This window comes from Nomascus leucogenys, chromosome X (genome assembly GCF_006542625.1).
Source record: "Nomascus leucogenys isolate Asia chromosome X, Asia_NLE_v1, whole genome shotgun sequence".
NCBI classification, from domain to species: domain Eukaryota; kingdom Metazoa; phylum Chordata; class Mammalia; order Primates; family Hylobatidae; genus Nomascus; species Nomascus leucogenys.
The window spans coordinates 4,454,518-4,476,532 of NC_044406.1; the positions used below are offsets into that span (position 1 = coordinate 4,454,518).

The following is a 22,015-nucleotide window of genomic DNA, read 5'->3' on the forward strand; positions in this document are numbered from 1 at the left end:
TGCCAATTCAAATTTGCCAGAGGAGAAAAGGAAGAGGGCGTGAAACAGATCACAAATGAATCAAAATCCCTTCAAATAAAACATAGACAATAGTAGTCCTCCGTTACCCATGGGGGACACATACCAAGACCTGCAGTGGTTACCTGAAAACACAGATAGTACTGAACCTTGTATGTGCTATGCATTTTCTTATACATAGATGCCTATGATAAAGCTTAATTTATCAATTAGGCACAGGAAATTAACAATAATAGCTAATAATACAATAGAAGAATTATAACAATATGCCAGCATCACTACTCTTGCACTTTGGGGCCACTGTTAAGTGAAATAAGGGTTACTTGAGAACAAACACTGCAGTACCATGACAGATGATCTGGTCACTGAGCAGACTACTAAGTGACTAAGGGTCAGGCAGTCTCTACAGCATGAAAATGCTGGACAGAGGGAGGATTCACCTCTTGGGCAGGACGGATTAGGAGGGAGCAGGACTGCTGGAGACTTCATCATGCTACTCACAACCAAGGGCAATGTAAAACTGATGCATTGTTTATTTCTGGAATTTTCTGCAGACCATGGTTGACCATAGATAATTGAAACTGCAGAAAGTATAACTGAGGACAAACGAGTAGTATTAATGAATTCTATCATCTTTTGTAGAATTGAAGCTATGCATTTGTTTAGGAAGTCATCATGTAGACCAACCTGGCCAACATGGTAAAACCCTGTCTCTACTAAAAGTACAAAAATTAGCTGGGCGTGGTGGCATGTACCTGTAATCCTAGCACTTTGGGAGGCAGAGGCAGGTGGATCACTTGAGTTTAGGAGTTTAAGAGCAGGCTGGCCAACTTGGTGAAACCCCATCTCTACTAAAAACACAAAAAAATTAGCCAGGCATAGTGGTGGGTGCCTGTAATCCCAGCTACTCAGGAGGCTGAGGCAGGAGAATTGCTTGAACCCGGGAGATGGAGGTTGCAGTGAGCTGAGATGGTGCCACTGCACTCCAGCCTGGGTGACAAAGCAAGGCTCCATTTCAAACAAACAAACAAAAAAAAGCAGTTTAAAAAATAAGCACTTTGTATTAATATATTAGAAATCTACAGGTCTGTTTTGTACTTTTTATACTGTTGGATACTTATAATAAAAACTTTTACTAGGGTACTGAATAAACCTAGTCTTATTAGAAAATTAAAAAAATAAAATAAAAAAATAAATTGCTTGATAAGAGATAATGTTGGTTATATGTCAAAAAGAAAAAGCCTGATATTTTCTATACCTTGGCTGAGTCTTCAATTTAATTTTTTCAATATTAAGATGAGACACCAAAGGAGAAAGAGGAGTCTCCTAGGTGAAGGCTCCGTCTTTCTCTCCTTCTCAACCTTCCCCACCTTTTCCTTTTGCCACCAATTCACAAAGCAGATTCCAGTCTCCTTACTGAGCCTACAACTGAAATGTTTCTTTTGGGAAAATATCTTGGCAAAAGAAAGGACTGGCAGTTAAACTCCAGTCAACACAAAGCAGCATCTATTAATAATCATCTGATTTCAAAGTATGAGCATCTTCTGTTTTAGCTACCTTCTCTGACTTTAATAATCACAGTATTTTCAACAAACACACATTCTAATTTTTTTGGATGTTCCTTGTTTAAATTGCAAATGCATGCAACTACCTTTTGGCAAAGGGAAATGGACTATGTTCTTCCTAGTGAACAAAGGTCACCAAATCAGACTAGAAGACTGAAATTTCCAGAAGGCTAGGGAAGGGAATCTTCCAGCAAAATGAATAAACAGAAGAAAAATACAGAAAGGTTATGGCTCTTGCTTCTAAAGATCATGCTTCTCATTCTGTGAAAATATATGTCAGAGAAACCTCATTCAGTGACTAATGAAACTTCTTGCTGCAAATATCCCTCTCTCCTGCTGTGAAATCACTTAACTCATTTTTCAAGTGGGAGTAATCTGCTCTGAAGACTCTTACCCTTTTGTTAATGTGTCTTTCTGCTCTAGTGTTGGTCTCAAAAATGAAAATAAATGCACCCCTTTTACAGCTGATAGGCATATCTTCTATTCCTTGAAAGTTGAACAGAGCACCTCCAATCTCAACACACTATGTTTTTTGAGATTTGTACATTAGTGTTTACACTACGGTTAAGCCTCCGTTATCTGTTCAGAAAGATGTTTTTAAAAATAGTAGAATCTGTCCATGCCCCTTGACCAGCAGTTTACAGAGACAAGCCCTATGGCAGAATGTTCACATCGTGCGTACTTCTCATGATGATAATTGAGATGACCAACTCGTGCCACTTCTCCCACTTGCTCGTGGTATTAACTAAATACAAATGCAGCAAATTATATATATTATAGATATACAATACACATGAATAAATATTAGATGTCATATAGTATACTATATATAGTATACTATACTGACAATATCTATGATACAGTATACTATATATACTATATTGTATACAATTTAGTATACTATATGTGCTATATATACTATATTGTATACAATTTAGTATACTACATGTGCTATATATATATATATAACACAGTATTTTAAATATTTATTTTATTTAAATAGGCTTTCTTTACATTTTCATAGTTCACATTCTGTAATTTTTAGTAATAGTGATACTGAGTATATCATATATATACATACGTGTAGTATACTCTATGGTAAATATATGATATATTTTATATATAGTATACAGTACTGTATCATATATACTATATATGAATATTGTATATATAGTATATAATTGTACCAGTATGTGTCTATATATATATGTCTAATACTATATATACTATATATTTATAGTAAACTGCATCATATATATGTATGTATGCATACATTTATACTGGTACAATTCCTTCATCCGATATTTAATTTGCCTATCTTACCTCCCAGTTTGTGAATTCTCTTTACATTCCCTTAGCAATGTCTTTCATGTAGCATAAGCATTTTTTTAAGTTTTGATGTAGTCCAGTGTATTAATTGGTTCCTTTAAAAATCAAGCTTCTTGTTTTAAGTAAGAAATATTTGCCAAAATCTAAAGTCACAAAATTTTTTTTTTTTTTTTCTCCTGGAAGTTTTACAATTTTAAGCTTTACATCCAAGTATTTGATTCACTTTTGGGTTATTTTTTGTACAAACTGTGAGTTATAGATCAAGGCTTTTTGTTTACTTTTTCTTTTCTTTTATATATGGATATTTAATGTTAACAACACTATTTCTTGAGAAAAAATCATTCCTGCATAGAATTAACTTTGAATCTCTTTGGAAAATTCATTGTCCATATATGTATAGTTCTATGTGGCGTCTCGATGATATTGATCAGGTTTTACATCTTTATGTCAATAACACCCTGTTTCAATTAATATAGCTCTATACTAAGTCTTGAGCTCAGGTAGCAGGAGCCCTCCAAGTATGTTCTACTGCTACAAAAATGTTTTGGTTATTGTAGATCCTTTGTATTTTCATTAAAATTTTAAATTTATCTTGTTAATTTATGTATTCTCTAAAAGTCTACTGTTATTTCATTTGAGATTGCAAAGAGTCTGTAGATTAATTTGTACAAAATAAATATCTTAAAAATACTGTATCTTCTCAGGAGGGTGTTGTGTTTGTGAACACAGTCTGTCTCCCCAGTTGCTTAAGCCTTCATCAGTGTCCCTCAGTGACAGAGTATAGTTTTCAGTGCACAGACTTTGTCAGATTTACTACTCTGTAGTTGATATATGCATCGACCAAAGTACGTTTGTGATGGATTGGAAATAAATAAATAAAAATAACAAAAGACATATCCATGACAGACCAATGGAAAGTGTCATGCTTTGAGATTCCCCTGAGAAATCTGAACATTCTGAAACGTTTCCATTTCTACAATATTTATTAACATTCTGATTATATCTTAGTTTGCTCTTCAGTTTTTCAATGGAAATTTGATAAAGTTTAATTCCCGCTTCACCAAAATACAGATATACAGAGTATACAGAATTTATGATTGTGTACAAGAAATTGGTGTGTATGTTTCACGTCTACCAAATTCAAATTAATTACTAGTAAAGCTTACTAGATAATGAAATTTTATAAAAGTAGACTTGCATTAAGATCTACTCAACTAAATTTTTAAAACATTCCAGAGTCAAATATTAAAAATAATCAATATAAAAGCCTAATTTGCATTAATAGAAAATATATATTTTTGAGTACACCAAGAAATCTTAATTTTGTCTTAAAATCTACCATTATTCTTTCCTAATGTGTCTAGATTTTAAAGGTAAATTCACTGCTATAGGACTGATTGATAGATAAATAATCACAAGGGTATTATTTACTGAATAATTATAGTATACAAAGAAGTTTGCTAGGCCCATTACATACATCATGTCTTATTTATTTCTCCCAGTAACTCTCCAAGGTAGCTAGCGTTATTGCTATGTTGTAGATTGATTGCAGACATACTAATCAACAGCTGGCACTAAATCCATCATCAATCTTTAAGTCGATGACCTTACATAACTCATGCATATATAAACAAGAGCATTTTCATTAAAAAAATTAAATCCCTAAATTTGAAACAAAACAGTGGCTTTAGTAATTTGTATTTAAAACACTCATGTTTATTTCTAAAATGGCTTTTAATCATGCATTCAAAGATCAAACACTCTCAAAAACACCAAAATAGCCAAACATACATTTCCCAAGTAACACTCAAATATTGATTGAAAAGTGTAAAGAAACTTGTGAAAAAACAAGAGTATGACTCAGTGCTTCAGAGAGAAATGTTAATGAAAATATCTTTTCATTCACAATGCTAGCAGTAACATAAATCCTAATTAAACCCAAGTTGCATAGGCTGTGGTGTCAGGTGATGATGAACTGTCTGAAATTTCTTTGAAGTTTGAGTTGTTAGGAATGAGATTGCTGATTTAATTTATTTTAATGCCTGTGAAATAAAGTCATGATTCTCTGAACTCTGAACTGCTCTTAGGAGAATACAGTGCTAATAAAATATTTGCATTATCTTTATAAACTCATGTTCCACCTACTCATTTCTGTAATATATTAGAATAAATCAGAAGCCTACATCTAGCAGTAACAGAGTATATTATTCAAACCAACCTTCTTATTGAAAATGGATTGTAATATGTGTGATTTTTTTAAGTCTCTTAAAAACATTTTAGTGCTAAAATCATATTTAAGATTTCAGCTTCAAAACTGATTATCACAGCCTGGGCAACATGGTGAAACCTTGTCTCTACAAAAAATTTTTTAAAAAGTAGCCAGGCGTAGTGGCACACACCTGTGGTCCCAGCTACTGGGGAGGGTGAGGTGGGAGGAAGTCTTCAGCCCAGGAGTTCGAGGCTGCAGTGAACCCTGTTCGTGCCACTGCACTCCAGCCTGGGTGACACAGTAAGATCCTGTCTCAAAACAAAATACAAACAAACAAAAAACAAAGAAACAAACAAAAACACACTGACGACCAAATGATGATCCAGCTAGATGTCCAGCACACAAAGCAGCCTTTGCCCTAGTGCACTGTTCCAATCTGGAAGAAACTGTGGGAGTTCTTGCAGCATCACCACGTAATGGGGCAACTCTCAGACCCTAGTCACGCCTGAAAGTGTCCAATCTAATATACTTGCCTTTAACATTTTCCTACCTCCATGGGTTTCACCCTCAAGGCAAACATGAAACAAAACTAAATTCAGTCTTGCAAGTACTTGCAGTCTATCTTCATAACATCTATGAGCAATTCAGGGAAGAGCGTGGCCCCATGGATGAAAGAACCTAGAATTTCGCTATCCATGGGTTATCTGCTTTGGAGAAAGATGCCACTAATCCATTTGCAAATACAGTGGCCAATTCACAATGATTACCAAGCCCATGAAGAAAGAAACAAGAAGTCACCAGCAAGAGCCAGCAGAAATCCCAAAGGAATTAAGATGCCATGAAAATATATACATGAATTTTTTGAAGGATGTTCAAAAAGCTTGAAAACGAAAAGTTGGAAAACATCTGCAGGGAATAAGAAAGTATTAAAAATGAAAAAATAAAAATCAAATCAAACTTCTAGATCAGAGAAATAAAACAAAATGAGAAAATGAATGGGTCCACCTAAGGGCAGATTAAACAAAGCTGAAGAGAAAAATGTATAAACTTGAGAAGAGGTGAGAAGAAACGATCCAGAGAGTATCGTGGAAATATGAAAAAAGCTGGGAAACTGGGTGCAGTGGCCCACACCTGTAATCCCAACTATTCAAAAGACTGGGTTAGAAGGATTGCTTGAGGCCAGGAATTAGAGAACAGCCTGGGCAACAAAGCAAGACCTAGTCTCTAAAAAAATTTTAAAATATAACATACTAGCCAGGCATAGTGGCATGTGACTATAGTCCCAGCTACTCAGGAGGCTGAGGCAGGAGAATCACATGAGCCCAAGAGATCGAAGCTACAGTGAGTTATGATTGTGCCACTGGGCACAGAGCATAATCTCTCCAGCCTGGGCAACACAGGGAGCTGTAATATATAAAAAATATAAAATAGAGTTAGAAATAAGGAAAACAATATGAGAATATCTAACATATGCATAATTATAATACTTAGACCATGAAGATATTAGTCAATGAGACCAAAAAGCAAAAAAGAGAAAGAAACGAAAGGGTGATTGAAAAACATAGAAATACAAAATGCAGACTTTAAAATAACTAGGAAGAATGCATTCCAGAAAACATAAAATTGAGAACTTCAAAAATGTGGAAACTATAAGAAACTAAAATTAATCTTTGAAATGTGATGAAAATACATATCAAACTTAAAGATTTGATGCATTGGTTTAACCATGCATTAGATACAGTAGAAAAGAGAATTAATGAAATAGATTATAGGTCTTGAGAAAAAGTAATCCAGAATGAAGCTTGAAAGTAAAATTTAATAAAAAATACAAAAAAAAAAAGACTAAAAAAGGAGCCAGAGGGAGAAAATCTAAATTATGTGCAAGCAGAGTGAAAACAAGAGAAACAGCACCAAAATTTGAAGAGGTAATGACTATTTTCAGAATGGAAGAAACCACCATTGATAATTTCAAGGTCATCAAGGAATTCCAATCAGATTAATAAACCCCTAATGGTATCACAGTGAAATGGCAGAAACTCAAAGAAAAACTATCTTAAAGGTATCGGGGGATATAGACAAACTATGTGTAGAAAATGTATTATTTTTAAAAGAGTAACACTTAAACTGACAGCTAAATTCTCCATACCAATAATGGAATCCAGAGAATAGGAGAATGATTTCTTAGATGGCTGAAAGAAGTAATTGCAAATTAAAATTCAATGAGAATATTGTTCAAGAGGATGTCATAAAGACACATTTAGCTATGCAAACAGAGTTTCCAACAGCTTGTTAGCTCTGAAAATATATTTTAGATCACCCATAGATTTTTTTAAGAGAATAATCACAGATAAAAGTAGGAGGTACAAAAAGTAATGAAACATAAATAAAATAGTGTAATTGTCAGAAAATCAAAATTAATATTGAAATAATAAGATAAGCAATCATATCTGAAAAAGATTCCTAAAAAACACAAAACATTGAAAGGTACTAACAGCAAGTAAGTTAGGTCATAAACATGGAGCTAAAATACACTGACTACTGAGTATTTTCAGAGAAGTGGAAAATGTATTAATTAAAATTAGTGATTATATTAAGGATCCGTGTTGTAATTTCTAGGGTTATTTACTAAAACTAGTACAGTCTTTTAACATCTACTATAGAGGGAGAAGTGGGAGTGAAGGAAATGGAATAATGTTATTTGTCTTTTATTTCTTTATTTTCTGAGACAGGATCTTGTTCTGTCATCCAGGTTGCAGTGCAGTGGTGCCATCATAGGTCACTGCAGCCTTGAACTCATGGGATCAAACTCTCCTGTCAACTCTTATCTCTGGAGTACCTAGGACTACAGGTGCACACCACCACACCTGGCTAATTTTTTTTTTTTTAATGTTTCATAGAGACGAGGTCTTGCTATGTTCCTCAGGCTGGTCTTGAACTCCCGGAGGATTCTAAAGTGATCCTCCTGCCTTGGTCTCCCAAAGTGCTGGGATTACAGGTGTGAGCCACTGTGCCTGGCCTGAATGATATTTTAAAAAGCAATTCAAGCAAGATATAGAAGTGGGATATTAATAGCACAATTTAGGATAGGAAACTTAAACACAAATATATCAAAAATAAAAGTAAGTATCAGTGGATCTGCGGTTGAAAATCAAAGATTATGAGACCCAAATAGATGCTACGTAGAAAAGACTCAAAACCTGAGTCAACAGAAAGGCCTGAAGTAAACACATGGGAACTACACTAAATTGGATTACTAACAAAACAAAGGTAATGTTAATGTCAAACTAAACAGACATTAAGGCATGAAGCACCACAAACTTACAGAGGATCACTTTATAATGAGAAGAACCTTAATTTGCCACAATGCAATAAAAATTCTAGACTGTATCCACTAAAATTCATAAGCATATAAAATGCACAAAACTAAATTTTGGAAAAATATAGGAAAAGATTTTAAAACATCCATAAACGTCATGGGAAAATTTAATAGACCTATTTTAGTTACTGAAAGAATATGTAAACTACCACCTGGAAAACTATATAGAGTATGTGAACAACATAATTCCACAGTTCGAGATATTAGACATACAGCACATTGCACCAACCATCGCAAAATAAACACTTTTCTCAGGGATGCAATGCATATTGGCAAGAAATAAACAAAGTATAAAAATATAAATAACCGGCCGGGTGCGGTGGCTCACGCCTGTAATCTTAGCACTTTGGGAGGCCAAGGTGGGCGGATCATAAGGTCAGGAGATCGAGACCATCCTGGCTAACACGGTGAAACCCCGTCTCTACTAAAAATACAAAAATTAGCCAGGCGTGGTGGCGGGCACCTGTAGTCCCAGCTACTTGGGAGGCTGAGGCAGGAGAATGGTGTGAACCCAGCAGGCGGAGGTTGCAGTGAGCTGAGATCGCGCCACCGCACTCCAGCCTGGGCGACAGAGCAAGACTCCATCTCAAAAAAAAAGAAAAAAAAAATATATATATATATATATAAATATATATATATATATATATATATATATATATATACACACACATATGTATCTAGAAAAAACACATCTATTTGGAAAATAAATAATGGTCTGTAAAAAATTCATGAGTGAAAGAAAAATTAATAATAAAAATAACAAAACAGTTTATCTGAACAACAGCAAAAGTATCATTCACCTGGAATGTAGCTAATTCAGTACCTGAGAAAAATTTACAGGTATATATTAACATATTAGAAAAGAAAGATAGGTGAAAATTAATAAAATCAGCATTTCAAGAAGATAGTAAAACAACAGCAAGATTTATCAGAATAAGCCCTTTAACACTTAATTTCAAATTAGTTGCTTGAGCCCAGAAGTTTGAGGCTGCAGTGAGCTATGATTGTGCCGCTGCACTCCAGCCTGGGTGACAGAACGAAAGCCCGTCTCAAAAAAATTTAAAAAGAAAGACATTAAATTAGCTGCCAAACTCATGCCACAAAGAAAACTATGCAGAAAGGGTTGCATTTCTTATTTCAGGAAGATATTAAGGAAAATATAGCCTCAATCTTAAACTCTTCAAGTGAGTATTAAAAAAAAAAAAGACATATCCTTCAATTTTATTGTATGATAGTGTAACTTCTGCCCCATATTCAACAAGGAACAGGATTAAGGAAGTGGCCAACAAAGTCACCTAGGGACTATTTTCAGCAATGTGTGAAAAGCATACAAATACATAATTATCAAATTAGGCTTACCCCAACACACCAAGTGGAATTAATATTAAAATATATGAATAAATGTTATATTATGGTATATTTTCATATATATATATACAAAACAAAGAAAGTCAATATAGTGACATTAAAGAGAAAAAAATAATAAACTCACTACATTCAGCAAAAAAATAATAAAATGCAATTCCCTTCCATTCACAGGTTTAAAAATATTTTATCAAACAAAAAATCAAAGGGAATTTTCATAATCTGATAAAAATTCACAACTGAAAGCCAGTAGAATTGAAGATCTCATTTTAATGGGTTAGGGTGTTCGAAACCTTGTCTTTAAAGTCAAAAGTACATAAAGAGATGCTCAAGCCTTTGTTCTATTTGGCATTGTACTTGAAGGCTTACAGAAAGCTGTTAAGGAGAGAAAAATAAACACATCTAAAAATTGTAAAGGAAGCAGCGAAATTGTTTTTACTCACAGTTGATAGGAGTGTGCTCTAGGAAATCCCGAAGAATACAAGAGTTTAACAAGTCTCAAAATTAATATTCAACAAGTAAGTAATGGCATTTTCCATTTTAGCAATAACAGAAAATGAACATTTTAAGAAGACGAACATTACCAAAGCTTTGAAACCATCTTTTCTTACAAATAAATTAAACAAAATGTGTAAAATACCTCTATTCAGAACACTATAGAATACGACAGAGAAAACAATCTAAAATATTTAAAGGTGTATAAGGATGTACATTTCCATGAACATGTCTGTTCAATGTTTAAAGATGTCCAATCAGCCCGAACTAACTTAGAGATTAATTACATTCTTAATTAAAAATCAGATGCTTGTTTGTTTTCCAAGTTGGCGATTCTAAAATTTATACAAAATCAACACGCCAAAAGTAACCAAGAGTCTCTTGCAGAAGAACAAGGAAAGAAGACGTGCTATACTACATACTGAGGATTATTATAAAATCATGATGATATAAACGTGATTATTGGCACAGAGGTAGATAGAGATCACTTGAACTTTAGTGACATGGATTAAACTGTTTAAAATAAATTGTATTGTGATATTCTAAGGAAAAATAAACTAGACCTCTTACAGAATGCAATAAATATACTCCCTGTGTGTTTTCAATATGAAAGATAAAATATTAAGCTTTTTGCAGATAAAATAAAAGGAAATCCTCATATCTCTTGGTAGGAAAAGAGATCCTAAACAAAAATTCCAAAGCACTAATCTGAAAGAAAATATTGTAAAGTCTATAAACTAACATTAAGAACTTTAGCTTATTTAAATAAATCATTAAAAACATGGAAGGAAAATCAGAAGATATTTGCAACACATATAATCAGTGAAGCACTCTAATCGAAATATAGTAATAAGAAGACACACAACCCAGTAGAAAAGCAGATCAAAAACAGACGCTTCACCAAACAGGCCATATGAATGGCCAAGAGATATATGGAAATGTCTCAACCTCAGAGTAAACACAGTGAACACACAATGGGTTTCCATGTACACACGCTAGATCAGAAAAAGAAAATAGAACTTTTATACTGCCACATGTTGAAGGCTGCACACTCCTGGTGAAAACAGGCATTTCTGTACTGTAAAACAGTTCATCCTTATATAAACTACACAGTTGAAGATTTGAACCAGCAATTCCACAATAGTATATGTCTCAGAAAACCAATGCTTGTGAGAAAGGAGCATGCCTGAAAAAGAATGTTAATAACACAAATTTATAATAACCTGAAACTCAAAATAATAAGCATATCTATTAGGAATAAAATGGACATATGGACTGTGGTATGTTCAGACTTTAGAACACTATACAACAATTAAAATGAGTGGAATGGATGTATACACAGCAACACATATGAAATTTACAAAACAGTATTATGCATGAAAAAAACACATCAGAAAGCAATATAAAGTTGCATTCATTTAGAGTCTCCAAACAAGCAAAATTTAATTATGTGATTCAGGGATGCCTTTATCATTGGGAAAATATAAAGAAAAGCATGGAAATGAGTAGTAAAAGGGAATAATGGTTATCACGGAGGAGGATAAGGAGATAGAATGGGAAAAGAGCATGTACTGCTTTGAAGATGGAAACTATATTTCTTCACATGGGTGTTGGTTATAGAAACACTTGCCTTAAGCTTTCACATTGCAGGGAGCATTGATAATATAACAGAACACACAGAACTTTGGTTTCTGTGTGTTATACTTCAAATGGATTATTTTTTTTAAATCAGTGTAAATCTAAGTTCAGCATAAATGCTGACCAGTTAACCCCATGCATCTATTGTATTGTTTCATATGGCCCTATTATTTGTGGTTTCTGATGGTTGTCTTTATATTGTCCATCTTGAAAATACCATTAGAAACCATGAACACATCACCAGAGAGTGATTCATGCTAATGAGAAAAACATGCTACGGAATTTCTGTTTTCCACTTCCTGTTAATTTAAAAGGTATTGAGGCTGGGCACAGTGGCTCACGCCTGTTCTCCCAGCACTCTGGGAGGCTGAGGTGGGAGGATTGCTTCAGGCCAGGAGTTTGAGACCCACCTGGGCAACATAGCAAGACTCTGTCTCAGTGAATTTATTTTAAAAAATTAGCTTGGTATGGTGGTGCCCAGTTGTAGTCCTAGCTACTCAGGAGGCTGAGGCAGGAGGATCACTTGAGCCCAGTAGTTGGAGGCTGCGGTGAGCCACGGTCACAACACTGCACTCCAGCCTGCAATAGAGTTACACCCTGTCTACTTTTTTAAAAAGGAGGGGTATTGCAAAAGCCTCATCCAATCTCCCAGCCCCTTCTGCGACTTCTCAATGGACACACTTCCGTACAGTAGCAGCAGCTGATGAATAGTAGTGAATTCACTTATTCCTAGAAGTGAAACTCCAATAGGAACTGAGCCATCGAGCCGTCCATCACAGGCCCATCCTCAGGTCTATAGCATTTTCTGAGGCTTAACACTACAGTTATTCTTCCTGATTGCACACTGGCGTGTGCAATAATTTATTAGGACCCTCTAAGTGTCTACGCCAATTGCTACTGTACTGCAATTTACCTATTTATCTAGCCACATGAAATATTCAGTTAGTTGTATGGAAACCACATTATAAAACCTTTAATTATTCAAAGACATTGGCGGGGGGGGAATGTTCTAATTCAATAGAAACCAGATTACCTAGAATTTAACATGAAGCAAGTACCTTCATTGGTTATTAGGGAAGACAGAACTGGCAAAAAATGACACGGGAGGTACATGGGAAAGTTAGAAAACATTCCACTAAACAGACTTTAAAAGGTGAGACTACATGATGAACATTCTAAAAACACATAGAAGAGAACACCTGGCTGCACAGGAATGACATCCTTCATGGAAAGTCCATTTGGAAAGGCATATGCCTGGCATTTAGCTCAATGCATTTTTATTTTCTTTTCAATGTGCCTTAAGGTTTAGTTGAGGCTGGGCACATTGGCTCCCGCCTGTAATCCCAGCACTTTGGGAGGCCAAGGCAGGCAGAACACTTGAGGCCAAGAGTTCGAGACCAGCCTGGCCAACATGGTGAAACTCCATCCCTACTAAAAAAATACAAAAATCAGCTGGGCGTGGTGGCACGTGCCTGTATTTCCGGCTACTCGGGAGGCTGAGCCAGGAGAATCGCTTGAACCTGTGAGGTGGAGGTTGCAGTGAGCCGTGATCATGCTACTGCACTTCAGCTTGGGCGACAGAGCGAGACTCTGTCTCAAAAAAAGAGAGTTAGTTGAAACAAGCTCACCTTTATTTATAGCTGTTCCTTGTCTTTGAATTAAAATTGTGTTATACAATGTGGTCACTGACCTTACTCAACAGAACCCTGGCTGTGTCCAAATATAAATGCCTCCTTAAGGATTAAGACTTGCCTCAGCAAGATATTAAAAATAAATTACTATGGGCTCTGAAACATTTTAAAGTGAGGAGAAATAAAGAAATTTCCAGCAGTCTTACCTTATTGCAATTAGTGTACTGCCTCTGAAGTGACTAATTTGAATATAATAAAGCTCATTTTGGGTATATGATTTCTGATATTCTTGCTAAATTATATCAGCCTAATTACATAACAGTCAGCACCCATATACCTTTATCATTTCACTAGTTTTACTTCTTAAAGTGAAGTTGCTCAGAACACTGCTAGGTTAATTTCGATTTTCGTATGTAAGAATACGCATTGCTAAACTTTTGCTATTGCAACTCCCATCTTAATTTCCTAAAGTCCATTGTGAAGTCCTTTAATATATGAGATATATAAGATAAGGTTTTTAATAACACTTTTAAAAATTTCCTATTAGGTTACAACTTGTATGTTTTTCATATCTATTTAGTTTCTCCTCTCAAAACTGGAGTAGTTCCTCCTTACCAGGGGCGGTGGGGGATGCTTTCCAAGACCCCCATTGGATGCCTCAAGCTGTGGACAGTACCAAACTCTATATATGCAATGTTTTTTCCTATACCTGCATGCCCATGATAACGTTTACTTTATAAATTAGGCACAGTAAGAGATTAACAACAATTAAAATAAAATACGACTGTAACAATGTATACTCTAATAAAATGTTACGTGAATGTGATGTCTCTTTCTCTCTCTCTCAAAATATCACTGTACTGTACTAACCTAACCATGGGTAATGGAAATCACAGATAAAGGGGGTTGGCTGGGGGGACTACATATCTCTATCTCTATTTTCCACTCTCTCTCTCTGCTATATCTAAATCCACCGAAACAACAAGCGGTGAAGACAAAATACCAGTGGGCAATAAGATGCCTTCAAGAATTTTCTGAATACTAAAAGCAACTGAAGAACATTATAACTGACATAATTATGTTAAAAAGACCAAGAAAGAAAGAAAACGTCAAGGCACTAGATACAGAAGCTCAAGCCGGTCAGAAAGAACAGAAGGATTACAAGAGTAAATGAGAACAGAATCATGTGCTACAGAAAAAGTACGAGCTTGCAGAGATTAGCAACCAGGTTAGCTGCACAGAGACACTCTGGGCGGAAGGCTGCAGGATGCCTTTTAGAGAAACTCATGGCTCTCTGCAAAAGCAAAGACCTGCATATCACAAATGCTGGTAGTTTATACTAATAATGAGGTATGTATGAAGAAAGACAAGCAGAAGAATTATATATAACAACAATACAAGAATACACAGCAGCCGAAATATTCATTTTTTCCTTTTTCATGCATTCAGTATTTCACCCATTTATTCCTTTATTCAACTAATATTTTTTTGAGTCCCTACTACATTCCAAATACTGATTTAGACAGTGGGGATAAAGACAGGCTACAAAGTGATCAAGTAGGATTAAACAGACTAAGGGCAAATATACAGTATGCTAAGTACGATAGGTGGAGGGGAAGGAGGAGAGGGTTGAGGGACCCTCTAGTCAGAAAAGTACCTGATACTGGATGCATGAGAAATAGGCACACCTCTAGCCAGGTAATGCGGCCCCACAGATACTCAGCTTGCAGAGTGTATCTAGGGCTAAATTTCAGCCTCCATTAGTCCCTTAGCCTTCAGCCTTGCACCACGCAAGCTGTACAATAATACCAGCACATGCATGTGTGCACGCACACCTTTTATTATTTTGAATTGCAAGAAATGCAACCTTATTTGGATTGCAGAATGGTTTCCCTATCCCTGAAACAACAAGTCTAAGATGGCTTGCAACAAGGACACATGCACAATAGGGCATTTCTGACATCAGAAGACATGGCCTAGCATTTGGGGGTGAAATATGTGGCCACCTTCTCCCTGTGAGATTCAAATGTTTGAAGGTGGCATTGAGATTCTAGGGTAGAAAAAGCAAGAAAAAATGAAAATATTTCCTTTCCTTTTTTTTTTTTTTTCCAAAGGAACAATATCTAATGAGACATTGTTCTTCTTAGGGGATTCCTCCTCTCCCTTCCCCCCATAGCATAATCAATGAAAACATAGGAGAAACCTCCTTGTCTAAGCCCAGAGAAGTGAGAGGACAGTGGAGAATTTTCTTTCCACCTCTAATTCCAGAAATTCTTATTTCTGAAAGGGGATGCTGACTTGCAACCCCATGGTGCCTGCAGGTGCAGCTGACAACGATGCTTGCAGTTTCCATGAGCCAGTGTGTTTTCTGCTGAGTGAGATGGAAATAGGATAGGTGAGGGCTTGACATTCTCTTGCCTAGAAAATCCATAAGGAAATAAGGCCCCTTTCTCAGCATGCAGTGTTCAGAGGAAGACATGAAGATTATATCCATCAGTGCTAGTAACAGTAAACAAGTGTGAATGATGCCAACACTTGATTTAAACACCACATAGGCAGGGGACATCTATTGTGGGCTGGTAACACCAATGAGTTATAATTGAAATCAGCAGCAAAGACAAGATAATTGCATATCCAATCTGAAGACAGACTTCTTCCTGTTTGTTTTATTTTACCTTCACTTTAATTTCCTTATAGTGTCACAATCTAATTCCATTTAATGAAGGGGGAAAAGGGAAGGAAAAGAAAATTTTAATACATTTCTACGAGTAGGATTATTTGACAACAGATGGGCTGCCTCCTGACAGAAGGAGTTTTGTGTGTGAAGAATTCTAATTTAGGCCTTTTCCTGCCATGTTAGTTTCATGCTAAAAGTTTCAAAGCTAAAAACCAAGTCATATTGACAGAATAACACTTCTGGAGTGTTTACTCTTGGTAAGGCGCCCCTCTTAACTCCATTTATACCTATAATTTTACTATCTTTAGAGTTGGACCTAATGAGGAATAAAGACAAACAAACAACAGGTTTAGACACAAAGAGAGATTACATAACTTGTCTAGGATCACAGACAGATCTAGACGTGCCCAAAGTGGGACTTGTACAATGTCTTACTCCATTTGCATTGCTATAACGGAATACCTGAAGCTGAGCAATTTATAAAGAAAAGACGGTGCAGCCATGGTGACTCACATCTGTAATCCTAGCACTTTAGGAGGCTGAAGCAGGAGGACCGCTTGAGGTCAGGAGTTTGAGACCAGCCTGGGAAACTCAGCAAGACTCTGTCCCTACAATTTTTTTAGTTAACTGGGCATGGAGGAATGCACCTGTAGTCCTAGCTACTCAGGAGGTTGAGGTGGGAGGGTGACTTGAGCCTAGGAGTTTGAGGCTGCAGTGAGCTATGATTGTACCACTGTACTCCAGTCTAACAGAGCAAGACCTTCTCTCTAATTAGAAAAATAAAAAAGAAAAGAAAAGAGGTTTATTTGGCTCACAGTTCTTCAGGGTGTACAAGAAGCATGGTACCAGCATCTGCTTCTGGTGAGGCCTCAGGGAGCTTCCACTCATGGTGGAAGGGGAAGGGGAGCTGCTGTGTGCGCAGATCATATGGTGAGAGAGGAAGCGAGAGAGAGGAGAGGAAGGTGCCAGGCTCTTTTTAACAACCTGATCTCCTGCGAAATAACAGAGCAAGAACTCATGTATCACCTGGAAGACTGCACCAAGTCATTCACGAGGGATCCGGCCAATGACCCAAACGCCTCCCACCAAGTCCCATCTCCAACACTGGGGATCAGTTTTCAACGTGAGATTTGGAGAAGACAAATATCCAAACTATATCATACCCTGTGAGTATGTCTTCAAAGCCTCTGCTTGTCTTCAAAGCTGCTTTCAGACAGCACCTTAGGGAGCACCAATAAGTATCCCCATATTCTAAACCAAGGTTTTTCAACCTTAATACTAGTGGCATTATGAATGGGATAATTCTTTGTTCTCGTGGGCTGACCTCTGCATTGCAGTATATTGAGCGGCATCTTGGACTTATATCCATTAGATGCCAGAAGCATCACCAATCTCCAGCTGCAACAACCCGAAGTATCTACATGCATAGCCAAATGTCCCTTGGAGAGGAAAACTTATACCTCACTGGGGGCTAATGGTTTAGCTAGAGGAAGCATTTTAAATATGAGTAAGAAAAAAACATTAACTTAGAGCAGGGTTTATTAATGTCAGCATCACTGACATTTGCAATCAAATCATTGTTATGGACGAGTGTCCTACGAATTGTAGGATGTTGAACAGTAACCGTGGTCTCCACCAACTAAGTGCATTAACACCCTTCAAACTCACTCTGACAACTGGAAGTGTCTCCTTATATTGCCAAGCAGGGCACAACTGCCCATGACTGAGAGCCATGGTTCTAAATCAAGAAGTGTGTCCACCAAGGCAAGGCCTAGTAATAGACTGTGGGGCTGGCCACACCATACTTGGCCCATCAGCCTTGTTCAGGCCTTATGGGGCACAGCAAAGACAGTGGTGAAGGATGAAGATGCTGGAGGGTTGGCCCTGTCAGCTATGATGATGATGGAGCCAAATGTGAACCACATAGAAAGAAGTGCTCTTTGGTCATCTAGAAAGGGACTGTGCCCTGGTCTCACCTCTAGAGAACAGGTGAGGGTCACAGAAGAGGTTCAGCTGAAGTGATGGAGGGAGGTAAGAGATTCAACCCAAGTCAAATGAACTGCAGTGGGTGGAACTTGCCACAGAAACCCTAGAAATCATATATGCCTCCAAAGTAAAGTTCAACTGTGTACAGCTGCTGCTCCCAGAAGACAGTAGCAACAGACTTTGACTCTACCACCAGCCACGCAAGAAGTTGCCTTTTCCTCTCATGGCCCCTCTCCTCTTAATGAGGAAAGACGTCAACTTCACACTCCTTTCTCACTGAATGGTTGTCCTATCTGTGGCTTTCCCAGGAAAGGAAAGTGAAAAAATTTTGTAATGGAGGAGAAATTGCAATAGACTGAACTGGATGGTTAAGATCCTTGAGTGGCCAGAATTCCTATGCTTTATGCACGTTAGTCAGCCAAGGACGAGGATAAAGAAGGCTACTGATTAGATTGAGATATAAGTATGCATTTGCTGCCTATTTGTGCTTTATTGAATCCAGCTAGTATGTACTTTACTAGAACCTCTTAGTGGGTAGACAGGAATTGGGTAACTATCTAATGAAACATTTTACACCAGGCACTTACTAAGAGTTGAGGGCTTGGATAAGACAATTTAGGAGGTCTCTTCTTATGCTATTTTTAACTTTCTTTTCAACATAATGGTCTAAAGGAATACGCATCCCTCAAACCAGGGGCAAAATGGTGAAAATTTTGGATATATTCTGTCTTTTGCCATGAAGAACTATGCTACCAACCTACCCATTAGAGTTAGTAGCATGCAAACGATTTCATGTATCTTTCATTTCTTCTCTGAGATTCTTAGCAGAACCACAAGGACTATAACGATATCGCTTATTGGAAAGAGCCTCTTATTTCCCGGTCAAGCCCTATAGAATGCAGTGATCCCTAAGGGATTGGCAGACAATTCTTATCTGTTTGCAGGCCACAACTGCGATGCAGAAGTTTGGCAGAGGCATATTCAATATGGCAGAGGGATATTGAATTCACTATGTTTTGCAACCCTTGTGGCCTGAACATACTCATATAACTCATATAACTTGACTACCTTAATCCTAAATAAGTGCTTGAAAGTGTATTTACTTTCACTGATAAGTAGTTAGTAAATCAATGTCAAAACATATACCTTCTTTGATGTTAGTCTTGCCCAATATTTTGGACATTTTAAAATACATTTGAGAATACTTTTGGCAATATTTTTTATTTTACTTTGGTTGCTACAATCTTTGTCACAGCTCCTCTAATGAATGAGTCAATACTTTTAATAATCCCTCTCAATGTAGCTATAGTTTTGCAAGAATTTCTCCACCTCTCACTTGGTTAACTGAAACAAATGCTTTGGTTAAGTATGCAAATCCTATTTAAGAGAAAGGAGCTTCCCATGAAGGCACTGTCTTCTTCTTCCCTTGGGGAGCTTTATGCACAAAATTGCCTCTGTGTGCGAAGAGCACAGGAACAGACGGACAGATGAGTCAGGGAGAAGCGAGGTTGATGGAAGATGTTGGTATCAAAACAGCTAGAACTTGATTTGGAGCATTTTGGTTATTTCTGACTTATTCCTGACCTATACAGCAAAACCAGCAATGAAGCCATATGACTAATGCATTTTGTAAATAGGACACTGAGTCCTGTTACAGATAGCTGGAGACATCTGACTGGGGCCAGGCAAGATGTTGACCAACATCAAGACTTGACCAGATTTTAGGAACTAGGAGCACACTGGGCTTTACCTAATGGTTCAATGTAGGCTTAAGAAACAGCTGACACATGTACTAGTGCTCAGGCACAAAGCACAGATATGAATTTTAGTAGCCATGACAGACTTCTAAGGAGTCCTTCTCAATGAGGCTCTACTTTAAAGATGCCATGTTTGAGGGGCCATCGAGGTGGTGATTCACTGATACAAGGGCAAGGGTCAGGCAGGGTTGAGAATGAAAATAAAAGTACCCTGTTCTTTTAACCAGCAAGAGAGCCTCAGAGTTCACTGACATCTGGATCCAGTGCCCATCCTCACTCTTTCTTTTCTGACATTTTGTATCCCAGCTTATCACTCAAGAGGAATTCAGTGAGCACTTACTGTATACATGTATGTATCCATAAGTGCCATTCATCAGACTATGAATAAATATGAAACCTAGAGCCCTTTGTCTTACAATTAAACTTTTTTTATAAGCCCAGAACACGCATTTCTGTACAAGATGACACATGAACAGATACCTAAAAGTATCCTCAACCAAGTGAAAAATAATTAGGGCATCAAAGCCATCCAAAGATAGCTGGACGGTCACAGTCCCTGAAAGGATTCCCTGGAAAGTCAGATCCAGCTTAGTCATTCAAAGCAGCGCCTCCCCTGATGAAAAGAAGAGATCACAATGCAATCAGTCAAGCTTATCTGGGGTCCAGAGCCTTTGCAGAATCTCAGCCTGCCAGCCTGTGGCTCAGGTGTGCCCATCTAGATAAGAGTCCGACTTTGATATATGTGCGATCACAACTTTCCTCTCATCCTTGCCTTTGGGGCGTTTTCTGTGCTACCAAGTTTGATTCCACTGATTTTTCTCCCTGCCCCGGTCACCTACAGACTGCAAGATAACAGAGGCACGGAGCCTCCACTTACACAGAGCAAAGCAGGTTGTGGGATAATGAACAGTCAGCCCCTTGAAGCTCTGTCAGAGGGACTCAAAGACTTTCCCATTTACCGGTGCAGTTTCTGAGGAATCTGATGCTGTGTGGGCCTGCCCACAGAAATAACAATCCTCACCCTTTTCACCCTTTTTTTTTTGAGACAGAGTCTCACTCTGTCGCCCAGGCTGGAGTACAGTGGCGTGATCTTGGCTCACTGCAACCTCTGCTTCCCGGGTTCAAGAGATTCTCCTGCCTCAGCCTCCCAAGTAGCTGGGATTACAGGGATGCGCCACCATGCCCAGCTAACTTTTGTACTTTTAGTAGAGACGGGGTTTCACCATGTTGGCCAGGCCACTTGTACTCCTTCCCTCAAGTGATCCGCCGGCCTCGGCCTCCCAAAGTGCTGAGATTACAGGCATGAGCCACTTATGCCCGGTCTATCCTCATCCTTTCTTAAAAAACTGAAGTAGAAGTATGGAGAACACAGCTAATTCTTGTGTAGATAATCAATAACACCCTCTTAAATAAAAATCATATTTACAGCAAAAGCACGAAAGAAAAAATTGTATGATTAGCTAATGCAGTCAGAAGTTAGTAGTTCCATTTGTTGCTCCTATATAAATCATGTGGAACTTAAAATTCCTCTATTTTTAGTTTCTGCTTTTTTGGGGGTGGGGTTGGAGGAGGTTAGATTAACAAATGCAGCCACACTGTGAAGATTATTCACATGTAATACAAATATGTATATATATCTATATATAAATTATATATAGATACAAACATATATATGAAGAGTTAGTAATTTTTGTGTTTTATACATATGTTTATAAACTCAGAGGAGTTACATATGGTATACATATTAATACCTCATATGTATTGATATTCTCCCATGAATCAAAGGGATTTTAATAAAGGTTGATTGGGGAATGACTTGCAAGACCTATAAGCAAAACAAAATTTTCAAAATATGCTTACAAATTAAAAAAAAATAGGTAGTATATATTAAATGATCTGTGTTTCATAGTTTTAATATATATCACAGATTTACATTTATAATACAAAAATTTATAAATTATACACATTT

At 37.0% G+C, this 22,015-nt stretch overlaps 1 protein-coding gene across 4 annotated transcripts in view; it reads right to left on the bottom strand.

The window, feature by feature from the left end:
- NLGN4X (neuroligin 4 X-linked) overlaps positions 1-22,015 on the bottom strand; it is a 340,913-nt gene that overhangs the window by 84,470 nt on the left and 234,428 nt on the right. The window lies entirely within an intron of this gene.